This window comes from Gossypium hirsutum, chromosome D13 (genome assembly GCF_007990345.1).
Source record: "Gossypium hirsutum isolate 1008001.06 chromosome D13, Gossypium_hirsutum_v2.1, whole genome shotgun sequence".
Taxonomy (NCBI): Eukaryota; Viridiplantae; Streptophyta; class Magnoliopsida; order Malvales; family Malvaceae; genus Gossypium; species Gossypium hirsutum.
In genome coordinates, this window is record NC_053449.1 from 7,592,774 (window position 1) to 7,605,239 (window position 12,466).

Sequence of the window (12,466 nt, forward strand, 5' to 3'; positions counted from 1 at the left end):
AAATTAGTTGTCGATGAAAATTTGGAGTCGCCACCAATATTTTATTAAGGTGTGATTGGGTCACCTAAAAACGACTTTGGTCTACGAGTTTTAGAAAAACGGATTCGGGAGTCAGTTACGTATGAGGAAGGATTAGCTCCCTCGTAACGCCCAAAAATTTGTACCAAATTGATTAATTAATGTCTTAAAGTCGAGAGTTTAAAAAATACTATCCTTAGTTAAATTAAATTATTTATTAAGACTTTCTCTTTTTGAAAAGAAAAATATCACACCCAATGCGTTAGGGCACAACATTTTATTCTCTTCAAGATGAGTTGGTCCAAAAAAACTCGTATAAAATTTAAGAAAATATCTAATTGTTTAAAATTTATGAAGAAATCGCAACCCAATACGTTAAGGCACAATTTCCTAAAATCCCAAACATTCAATATTTCCTTTATTTTTTTTAAAAAAAATCTTTGTCTCGAGAAATCAACGTGTCACATCCAATACGTTAGGACACAACCTATTGAATTCCCAATGGCAAGTTTTGTTTTGTTTTATTTGATTAAAGAGCAATCCTCGATTGTTAAATTTTACGAAAAAAATAGGAACCCAATACGTTAGGGCTCAATTTTCTTGAAAATCTTAAATACGAGTATTATCTCTATTTTAAAAAGTTCTATTTCTAAATTTGAGTGAAAAGATAGCGTAATGTTAAATTATATGTACAAATGCTATAATAATAAATACAACAATAATAAATACATCAATGGCATAAAAATAATATAAACAAATAAATAAACGAAATGAAAAGACAATAATCCATGACATGCAAAATATTAAATGTAAATACAATTATATAACGAATGAGGAAAGCAAATAAAATAAATGAAGAAAATAATATATATAATATGAACATAGAAATTATGAAGATTAAAATATACATATGATTTACAAATAAATTTTTGGGTTATGGAACTTATATATATATGCAATACATAATATTTATGAATATAAAGAAAAAATAGATAAACATATATAGATTATAAAATAGGTGTTTAAAAATATATATTTTTGAGCTTTTTTTTAAAGAATAAATATCCATATGGATATAAATAAAATATTTGTTAAAAATATATATACATATGTACATATAAATAATAATAATAATTCCATTATAGAAAATATACATATATATAGGAAAATAAATGGATACATAAAAAGTATATATATATTAAATAATAATAATTACAATATTAAAAATAAATATACGTACATATAAAAATATTAGTTTTAAAAAATATAAATAAATAAATAAAAACAACAAATATATATAAATAAAAACTAATTACAAAAAAAATAAAAGAAATGATTACATTATGGAAGTTAATTAATTTAAAAAAACAAAAAAAAACTAAATTGAACTGAATATGAAAAATTTGGGGGCAAATCTACAAATAAATAAAACCCAAAGGATTAAATTGAACACACGAATTACATAGAGGGGATGGAAGAGAAATTTTCCCTTCTCCTCTAAAACGGCGTCGTTCAGGTAGGGTTAAATTGAAATTGAAAATAAATAAAAGGGCGAATTTAAAAATATAAAAACTTAATTATAAAAATACTAAAAGGCGGAGGGGCTAAAAGTGCAATTTGCCCCTCCGCATAAAAACACGCGGATCCTAGGACGGGTCGGGTCAGATTCGGGTCGGCCTCCTCAAAACGACGCCGTTTTAGCACCTAGGGAGGCCTAATGAAACGACGCTATTTCAATAGGCTATTTAAGCCAAAATAATTCCAAAAAAATTCATTCTTCCGTGTCGCTTAAAAAAACAGAAAAAAAACCCTTCAAAAGCTCTCCCTCCTCCTGTTCTCCAGCCAGGGCCCGGTCATTGACCGGTCATCGGCTACCGCGCCCGCCGCAGATCTCCGGCGCCGGCACCGCCGTCTGCGGTGGCCAGAAAGAGAGAAAATGATCCTTTTGGCCCACTCGACCCTTCCAAGCCCATATTTGAGTTCAAATCTTCCAAAAGTCCACAAAAAGCCTCAAAAATGTCAAGAAACCTTACGGTTTTCAGCCACCCATCCTCGGGGGTGGCTCCCTCGACCGTTTCAGAAGCAAACAGGTTGTTTCTTCCCTTTATTATTTATTTTATTTATTTTACGAATGAAGAAAGAAAAAAAAGATTAAAATAAAACAAATAAAAAAAGCTGTAAAAATAAACCTTTGGACTGATCTTTGCTTTGTATTGAGTTCTCTGTTTTTGATTGAAAGTAGTTATTTCTTTATTGATTTCGAATTCGGATCCCTATTACAGTATGTTCATGGCTTTTTTATAGCCAAATGAAAAATAAAAGAAAGAAACAAATCTTGTTTGATTCGATTTACGAATCTTTGATTTTCTTTCTATCTTTGTTGTTTATTTCTTTTCTTGTTGTGCAGGTGAAGATCGCATGGAGATTCGACTTTTGACTGCTGCGCGGACGGGCTACGGCGCTGATGCATTCCGTAGAAACCTTAGGGTTTCTTTATTCATTTTGGGCCATGGCATTTGAGCCTCTATTCATTTCAGATTTTGGGCCACCTAAGCCCATTTGTAATTTGGGTCCTTTAGACCCGGACCAAAATAGGGTGTTACATTATGGATTTAATCTTTATATCTTAATTTATTAAGTTTAGTGTATATATTTTTTAAACCAATCAATTTTAGTCCATGTATTTTAAACAAAAAATCATGATTGGTATTTTTCAAGTCAAATTTTTAAACTTTAAATTTAATTATTTTAAATAGCTTAATGATTTGAATTTTGTAAAAACAATATATTTGAAAGTTTTTATAATAATTTTATTGTTGGTTCTGATAATATTTGTTGTTTTTGACATAATGTCTAGAATTACTCATAGTCCCTCTTTAACTCATAAATAGGAGGATAATGCGCTTCAGCGCACTCGAACAATGTATGCTCATGTCAATCGAGTTAAAACTCAGTTGACTATTATTTCGCGATGCTATTAACTGAATTTCTAAATGGTGTAAGATTGAATGAACTTTGTTTAGTTGGTTAATCATGTATAGTTCACTACTAATTAAGTTTTTTTTTACTTTTATCATGTTTTGTATAGATTTAATAGTAATAAATTTATTATCTATATTTTAAATAGATATAAAGAAAATAAGTAATTTAATTTGTGATTCAAGTGATAAAAAATAAAATAAAGTAAAAACAAATAAATTAAACTTCCAGAAGAAATCTAAAAGGAATTTCGAAGAAATTAATAAATTTTACAAATAAATTAACAAGTTTTAAATTTAAAAATAATAAATTAGGAAGTTTTTAATTTAATTTTTGAAAGAAAAAGATTTTGGATGAATTGTTAGGAGAAACCTAAGGCATTAGTGAAAAGTCAACATAGTTATGACATAATCCCACGTGTTAGCCTCTGAATGGGCCATGTGTTGCATTAGGTTAATATTTATCACCGAAATATCAAATTAGTAGTTAGAAATCAAAGTTCAAGTATAACATTAAAAAAATTAAAAGTACAAATATCATATTGACAAATTTGTTAAAGCATAGAGGTAATTTCTATAATTATCCCTTCTTTTTATATTAACTAGTATAGTCAACCATGTTTTGTGAGCTTTGATTATTTGTTCGTGTTTAAATTATAGAGTAAAATTTTGAAGATTAAAGAAAATACTTTAAGCAAGGTTTTCAAAACTGGACATGTGGTCGAACCAGTCAAGCCACTGATTCGTATAATTTAATTAAATAAATCATTAAAAATCATAAAAAATAAAAAAAAAATTGTTCAACTAGTTTTTTTAACTTGGTTCAATCGATCCGTATTAGTTCACAGGCTAACTGATTTGATGCCTCTCTCCATACCAATATCTTGGTTAGTTCTCAATCTAATTCAAACTACCAGGACACTAAGTCTCTATACACTTTGTACATTTAGAATTTAGTCCTCCAACTTTTATTTTCAAGAATTTAACCCCTCTACTTTTGGGACTTAAAAATCCGCTTTTAAATTATACATAACCACATAACGTTTTAATCGAAAAGTTAATAATATTAACTATTTGAACTAATTAATAACATTATAAAGTTTTAGAGACAGAATTATGTTAGAAATTAAAGTGTAAGAATTAAATTTCAAATTTAAGCATAATAGGAAATCAAAATTGAAGTTTAACAATTTATTTATAATGCAAAAAAAGAAAGCATAGTAGACCCACTTGTCAATGCAGGAAGGTCCTTTATATATAGCTACTAGTATGGTTTCCAGCCCACACTTCGCCTTGGATTGATTATATGTTTGTATTAGATTATAGAGTAAAAATATAAAGGAAAAATTATACTCTAAGCCCCTATACATTTCATACATTTGGAATTTAATCCTTGTATCAAGAATTTAATTATTTAGTTTTCGAATTTCAAAATTCAAGTCCAATTGTTACTATCGTTAAAATTATTTTATTAAATTTAAATCACAAATTTCAACATTGTTTAGGAGCCAAAATTAAATTTTGACCAATGTTTTATATAAAAAAAGGCATAATTGCATAAAATACCCTCAACGCTTAGGGGTTTTTGGTTTTGTGCCCTTAACCCTTTTTTTTATTGAGGCTCTCAACGTAACGATTTTTCCACAAATCAACCCATTTTTAATAGGAAACGTCAGTTGACCGTTAGTCAAGCGTCAGTCAACATAGTTGTCTATGTGACTGGCTAGGTTGAAGGATGATGTGTTAAAAAAATAAATAAATATAATAAATAAATAAAAATAAATAAATAATATAGAAAAAAATTGAAATCGTCCTAAAAAAACTGAAATTGCCAAATTGTGAAAACCTCAAATCGTGAAATCCCTAAAAACTTCAGCAATCTCCAATTTGAATCATAGATTGAGGAAATTTTCTACATCCTTAATACCATATTCCCAAATTGTGAAGTCCCACAAACTCTAGGAAATTGCTATTTTTCTTCCTTGTCGTCTGAAATCATGGATTCAAGATTTTTTCTCAAATTTGAATCACATAGTTCGAATAACCAGTCTAGAAATTGGGAATCATATGGTTTGAATGGTTCGAGGAAAAAATTGAGGTATGCAAATATTGTTTCTTCATCGCGGAGAAAGTATGTGTATGATGGGGAAGCAGTAAAATGTCACTACAATAAGTTAGCTCCAAGATATACTTCATGGAGCGATTTAAATCCGAGGAGGAGATTTTATGGTTGTTTAGATTTTCGGGTAAGTGAAGAAGAATTTTATTTTCTACTTCAGCTCAATTTGGATGATTTCAACAATTTCCCTAGGTTGAGGGTTTATGATTTAAAATTTTTTTTGTTGTCAGTCATTTCGGGTTTATTTGTAGGATGATGGTTGTGAGTTCTTCAAGTGGTACGATGGACAAATATGTGACTGTGCAACTAAGTTACTGCATCAATTGTGCGACAGTGGATGAAATCTTTCAAAGGATAATTTAGCACTTAGAAAGAATGTTATGGATTTGGTTGCATTTGATGGTAGCCATAATGGTGGCAGTAGTGCTGTTGACACTGAGGTCGAAGGAGGTAGACCAGTTTGTAGTGTTGAAGGAGAACTAGCATTAAGAAACAAAATGATGATCATGAAGCAATAAATGAAAGTTATCAAGAAGGAGAAGTCAATATATAAGATATTATTTTGTTACTCCATGTTATGAAGTTATCAAGAAGGAAAAGTCAATATATAAGATATTATTTTGTTACTCTATGTTATGTATTGTATACATCACCATAGGTTTATTTGTTGGCAATAGTGGTAAGAGGAATATGCAGCTAGCAGTTGGAAATGTTGATTGAATGTAAAATTTTCCATCATATGTTGTTTATGTAATTTGGAACCTTGATATACATTATGCTTGGAACTAATGACCAATTGTGGTTGTTGTTTATGTAATTTAATTTAGATTAGTAAATAATGCAGTGAAAGAAACATAAGATTGAAAAAACAAATTTGATCATTTAATCATATGATTTCCCTATTACAATTGGGATAAATGCACTTTACAAAATCTTTCCATAGGTAATGATTTAGCCTATACACCATTCATGTTATACCAACCAAAAACAAGTTGATCTAACAAATATAACATACTAAGTGAGCTATATTTAGCTACATCAACAAAAAAAAACCCAGCATATTGGTTATTAATACAACAAAATAACATTCAACCTTGGTGTATTCCAAAACCAGAAGGTTGTAGGCTCAAAATGTGACAAAATAACATTCACCCTTGACAACTATTTCTTCTATGATTTACTCATGTTTCTTACAACTGATTCTTGTGTTCCGAGATAGTCGAGAGGAGCCTTTCTCTTGTTATTTGGCGATTTGGGTGTTGAAGAAGTTTGCCCACTACCATCCTTAGATGAAATTGTCGTCATGCTCCTTGTGGTTTTACCAGACTGCGATAATATTTTAAGTTGATCAAAACAATATACAATGTTTGATCAATATTAAAAAGAAGAAAACTCATATAAAATGTTTGATTCCTAGTATTCAAGTCCGTATACAACCCTATTCCATGTATTTTTCCTTTCTTAGGTTGCTTTCCCTTAGATTTATCTGAGGTAGTTGAGCTTTTAATGGGATATTTCCCTTTTTGTTTGGGTGGTTGTGCATCTTGTTGCAAAACATGGACCATAATGAAAATGGTTAGACAAAATAAATTTACTCAATATATAAGTGAAGAACAACATTATACATGTTTAGCATGTTCGTTTCCTTGTGTACAGAACCGCTTGTTATGGCTATGTTGGCCACTTTGAGTACATGTCATAAGTAGACCTTTCCTACTCAAGTGGCCAGGCTTCAATTTCTTTGGTTCATCTTTGGCCATCCTCCTATTCTTTTTAGGCTTCCTAGGCATCTTCCTTTTAATATGAGGTAGTACTGGCTCAATACCAGTTTTTGCCCAATCATGTAGCTCATTTATAGGCTGCATTGGAAATGAGTAAGCTTTCTTGTAGGTTTCAATGTGATAACATTCATGCAAATAGTCATCTGGTTGGAGCCTTAGGTGACACATGGCAGCACATGTATGGGCATATGGGATCCTACTAATCTGCCAACTTCTACAACTACATATCATTTGACTTAGGTCCATTGTATATTGATAACTTCATTTCCTCACCTCACATCTATTTTCACCATTCCATATCAATTGCCACTTTACATAGTCCTCCTTGTTGGTATCGAACTTAGCTTTTACCACTGAACCATAATTTTGCTTCCATCCATTACATAACTTCCTTTTTTTGTACTATCCTAGTCATCATCTTGGTCCTAATATCCTCAAGCATTTTGATAATACTTTTGAACCTAGTTTCTACAATGCTTTCTACATATTGCATCGTCCAAAAAATGATTTTTATCAGCTGTAACAAAAAAAAACTTCATAGAAGTCGAAATATGAAGAAACATATATGCCTAGATACTTTATTCTATGGATAAAGATCTAATTGATAGATGAAGCACCGTAAAGATCAATTAGCGAGGTTTTGAGCTGCTACAATAAATAAGAATTACTTATTTATGTCATGATATGAGATAAAAATTAAGAATCGACTTAAATGATTCACACAGATTGTTGTCAATTGTATTTGATTTACAAGTAGTTCCTCAAAAAAGCCCTAGCCCACATCTTTGGAGACTTTCTCATCAAATTATCATAAGCATCCTTATCTTTCTTCTCTAGTGTTACACATAGTTCCTCCCACTCCCTCTCAATCGTGGACTTCACAATTTACTAGAAATCATGAACAAGATAGATTATTAGAAAAATATAGTTAATTATACTTAAAAGAATAAAAAGACAAGACCAAGCCTAAATTAGTTAATTCACTAACCTTTTGTTGGTCACTGATAATTGTGTACCCATACCTATTTTCCAAGCCCAAATCAATTAATAGAAGACTGAGAAACTAGGCCCATGAATAAGTGCACTCCACTTCAACCACAACCTATGCAATAGGGAACATCTGGTTTTTTAAGTCCCTTCTAACAGCTGTGAGAAATTCACTCTTAAATGGGCCTTTTAGAAAGCAACCATCTAGCCCAATAAGTGGCCTACACCCAGCTTTCCAGCCTTTCTTTAGTGCATCAAAGCACACATAAAACCTCTTAAAATGAAGAGGGAAGTCTACTGTCACCCTTTGAACAACCATTTTTATTATGCTGCCTGGCATCTTTAACCTTAACTCATGAACATAGTCCCATAACTGACCAAATTCCTCCTTATGTTTCTCAACCATTTTATCCTTCACTATTTTCTTAGCTCTATAACAACAATCAATGCTTACATTTATATGCATCTCTAAAGCACATATTATTTGAATTTCCCTCAGCTTCATCTTAGGTTGATCCTTGATAGTTGCTTCAAAATGTTGGGCAATCATAGCAGTAGTCACTATTTTCTTCTTAAAACTAACCATACAATGGTGCTCCTATTAAAAATTTATAATTTGCAAGCATTTGGCAACAAGACTGTAGCTAGCCAAAATTCTCCATAGACAGTTAAGGGAAGCAATGCACCTCACAACAACCCTTTTTCGGTTCATTCTTAAGAAACTTCAATTGTCTTCTACATTCTTTGGAGTAGTTTCGAATTGTACTCTTAAATTGTTTGCTATCCTTAAACAACATTTCCAAACTAAATTTTAACAAATCAAACCAGTCATTGTATAAGGGAAACTTGTTTCTCCTTCTCTCACCATCTTCATGCTCTTCATCTTCATTGGACCCAACCAAATTGCCATGTTCATTTAAGTCTCATACCTTAGTCTCATTCCCATCCTCCTCTCCTCCATTAAATGCAGTAGCAACATTGTCCACTCCATCTGATGTTGCAAAATCGACAGCATTTTCATCACCAACAGATGATCCAAAACCACTATCATTGTCTTCTCCAACAGTTGATACTAAACTAATTTGCCTACCACTTTTCCCACCACCATACTCATCTGCCTCAGCTTGTACACCTTCTACATCACCCTCCCCATCAGCTTGTATCTCTTCTATATCACCTTCCCCATAAACTTCTACCCCTTCAACATCACATTCCCCAATAGCTTGTACACCTTCTACAACGCCATCCCTATCTAAATTTACCCCTTCAACATCACCCTCCATAACAACTTGTACTCCTTCTACAACGCCATCTTCATCTAAATCTACCCTTTCAACATCACCCTTCTCATCAGCTTCTACTCCTTCAACATCACTTTCCCCAACAGTCAATAATAATATATCATCTACAATTATAAGGTTATCCACCTCATGTTCAGCATATAGGTGAATCTCCTTAAACTTGACCTAAAAGTCTAATATATTTATTGTGAAAATGTCATCAGAAATCACCCTTAGATTATTTTGTAACCCTACTGTACCAGGCTCATGAAAATATACTAATATGACAGTGTGAAACCCTAACTTAATTTTCACTATATTACATAATTCAAAATAAGATATTGTGTCTAGGTCCTCTTTAAGCCTAATCACTTCTCCACCTACATATCTACCATATGGATCCTTTATAAAGTGCCCACCCACGTGCAAAATAAGGTAATTTTCCTCATCCCACGACATCTGCAAGCATAAACAAACAATTTACTCAACAAAACTAGCAAAAAAACAAAATTCAAAATAATGTAGGGACCACTTCTTTGAATACACAACAAACACTAAGACATTACTAAAAGTAAACAACAGAACATAGTAGGCATCCACCTTTTTTGATATTCAAACATATTTCAAAAGCTTTTTACTTGGAATTATTACTTTTCTATTTAGTTCGGTCCCTACATCTTATACCCACTATCGCATAAAAAATCGACAACACTAACAAATTTCAACCACCATTACTGTTAAAAACCCATTTTTGTGGCAATTGAAACTACAACAGACAACAACTCTAGATTGTCGTCATTAACCCTTCGATTTTGGGTATCTACACTATACCAAATTAAAAAAAGAACCATAACATTTTCCCAAAAACCCAATCAGAAATCACCTACCTTTCGATTTGGGTTACGGAGTGTAATATCCCTAAATCGAGTCTAGTAGTTTCGGGTATATTTTTCAAGTTTCGAGTGTGAAACTAGGAATTTATGGGGTTTTTAGTAATTTTAATTTAATTTAGGAGGTTAATTTCATCTAAAATTGATTAAACAATAATCTGAAAAAATAAAAATATTTTTGGAAAATTAATTTTAAAGTACTTAAATAATTATTAGTGAAAATAATTAATTTGGGTTGAAAAAAAAATTTAAAATAATTTTTATTCGGGGTTAATTTGAGTTAAATTTAAATATTAATTAAATTAAATTTAATTGTAAAATAAGGGAAATTTTGGAGTACTTATTTGGCAAATAAACCTTAAAATTTAGAATTTTGGAGGGAATTGATTAAATGGCAAAACAAGGGAAATGTAGGAGTGGCCATTAGGCAAATTTCCCAATTTTTAAATTCTGGTGGGTTGTTTCAGTTTTAAACACAATGCATCTAGCCTATTTTTCACACCATTTACATCATATTAGAGAGCTATTAAATTCGTTTTTCTTTGCATGGTTTTAAAGATCTATCATCAGAGAATAAATCCAATTAATTTTCTTTTCAAAATATTCTCGAAATTATCCTCAAAAGTAGCCAAAAATATTCTGAAATTTCTCAAGCTTCTTAAATCAAGATTTTCAGTCAACAAATTTAAAGCGAATCAAAGGTAAAATTCAATCTTAAACTTGTTATTATGAAGACTAGAAACAATTTTACGTGATTTGAGAGTCAATTAAAGGATTCTTTATCAATGTCATCTTCTTTCAAGAACACATGGTTCTTGAATGATGGATCTTGAATTTTGAGAGGAAATCCACAAATCAATGGATGTTCCAACTAAAAATGGATCTATTAAAAGGTTTTTGGTCTTATTTATCAAGATTAAATATGATTTGTGAGGTAATTTGAAGAAATCTGAATTTCATCATCTTCATGAATCGATTTTTTGGATTTTTGTAAAATTGATTTAAATGTGAAATTGATGCTTAGGTTATGTGTATTTGGTTTAGTATTGATGTTTGGAAGTGATTAGGAGGACTGGAAAGAATGATTTTGTGAGGAATCGAGTTTTCAACTTGATGTTACAAATCCGATAAGGTATCTTTGTGAAATGATTTTGATTAGCATACTTAATTAAAGTTCGTGTTTAATTTAGCTTTGGAAAGGTGGTAATGTCTACTTTACCTCTGTTTAAGCTTCGAATCTTGAAGAGGACCGAGATAACCGAAATTGAAGCTTGGAATTGCCTAGTTGATCACTTGTTGTGATAGAATAAAATTGTGTGGTGAGTGTTTCTAAGGATGATTTTGTAAATTGACCCTCAATTATGCTTCATTAGTACCCTAATTAATTATGGATAAATGGTTGATTTTGTAAGATTGGTATTAATTGTGCAAAAATTGAATTTGTATTGAAAAAAATAGTAAGTGAGTTTTTTGGTGGTCTTATGCTATTTAATTAGAATAATTTTAAGGATGATTTTAAGCATGTGTACTAAAATTTTTAATCATGACATGTTGGTGTTACAATTGGTAACTGAATATGGGAAATTGATGAATGAATTGTTTGATTTAATTGGATGTTAAATGGCTATGTTACAAGTTATACATAATCATTTTATCATATTAAATCGAGTACAATAATGACTGATTTATATGCTATGTTTGACAGAATATATTGGCAACATGCATGGTGGATCCATTGGATATAGTTGGCATGCCATAGGATTTGTGGGTACTCACATTTATTTGTGACATTGTGAGCATATGGCTCTAGGTGGACTGATTTGTTTGGAGTAGATAAGGGAGTGTTGAGCATGAGTCTCCATTCAATGGGTTATTTGAGGCGCTATAAGGGAGCGTGTGCTTCGGCCCGCTTAACTCGGTGAACTGTATTTGATATTTGTGGGAGTTTAAACATGAGAAGTGTATGACAATATATTTTTGTGTGATTGTTGCTATATCAATTGATGATTGAAAGCCATGAATAATTGATTTTTGGTATTGAAAATACTTATGGAAATTAAATTAACATGTTTAATTATTTTGGCTGACAATTGGTGAATGATTGTGTGTGAATTAAGCATGAATTGGATGTTAATTTACTTGTGTTTTTATTAACATTCACTGAGCTTTTTAAAGCTCACACACTCACAATTCGTGCAGATAATCGACCTGCTTGAGGAGCTGAGGAGCCGAGCAAGAGAGTTCCAAGAGATTTAGGCTTGATAGAGATTTTATTGCACATTTTAGAAACTGTAGTCAGGCATTGTGGAACTCCCGAGAATTAGTTGATTTCGGTTGTAATTGGACTTTGGGCATTTATTTTGGATGGTTTTATAATAATTTTGACACATGTTTGAGTTTAATTATTAAATGA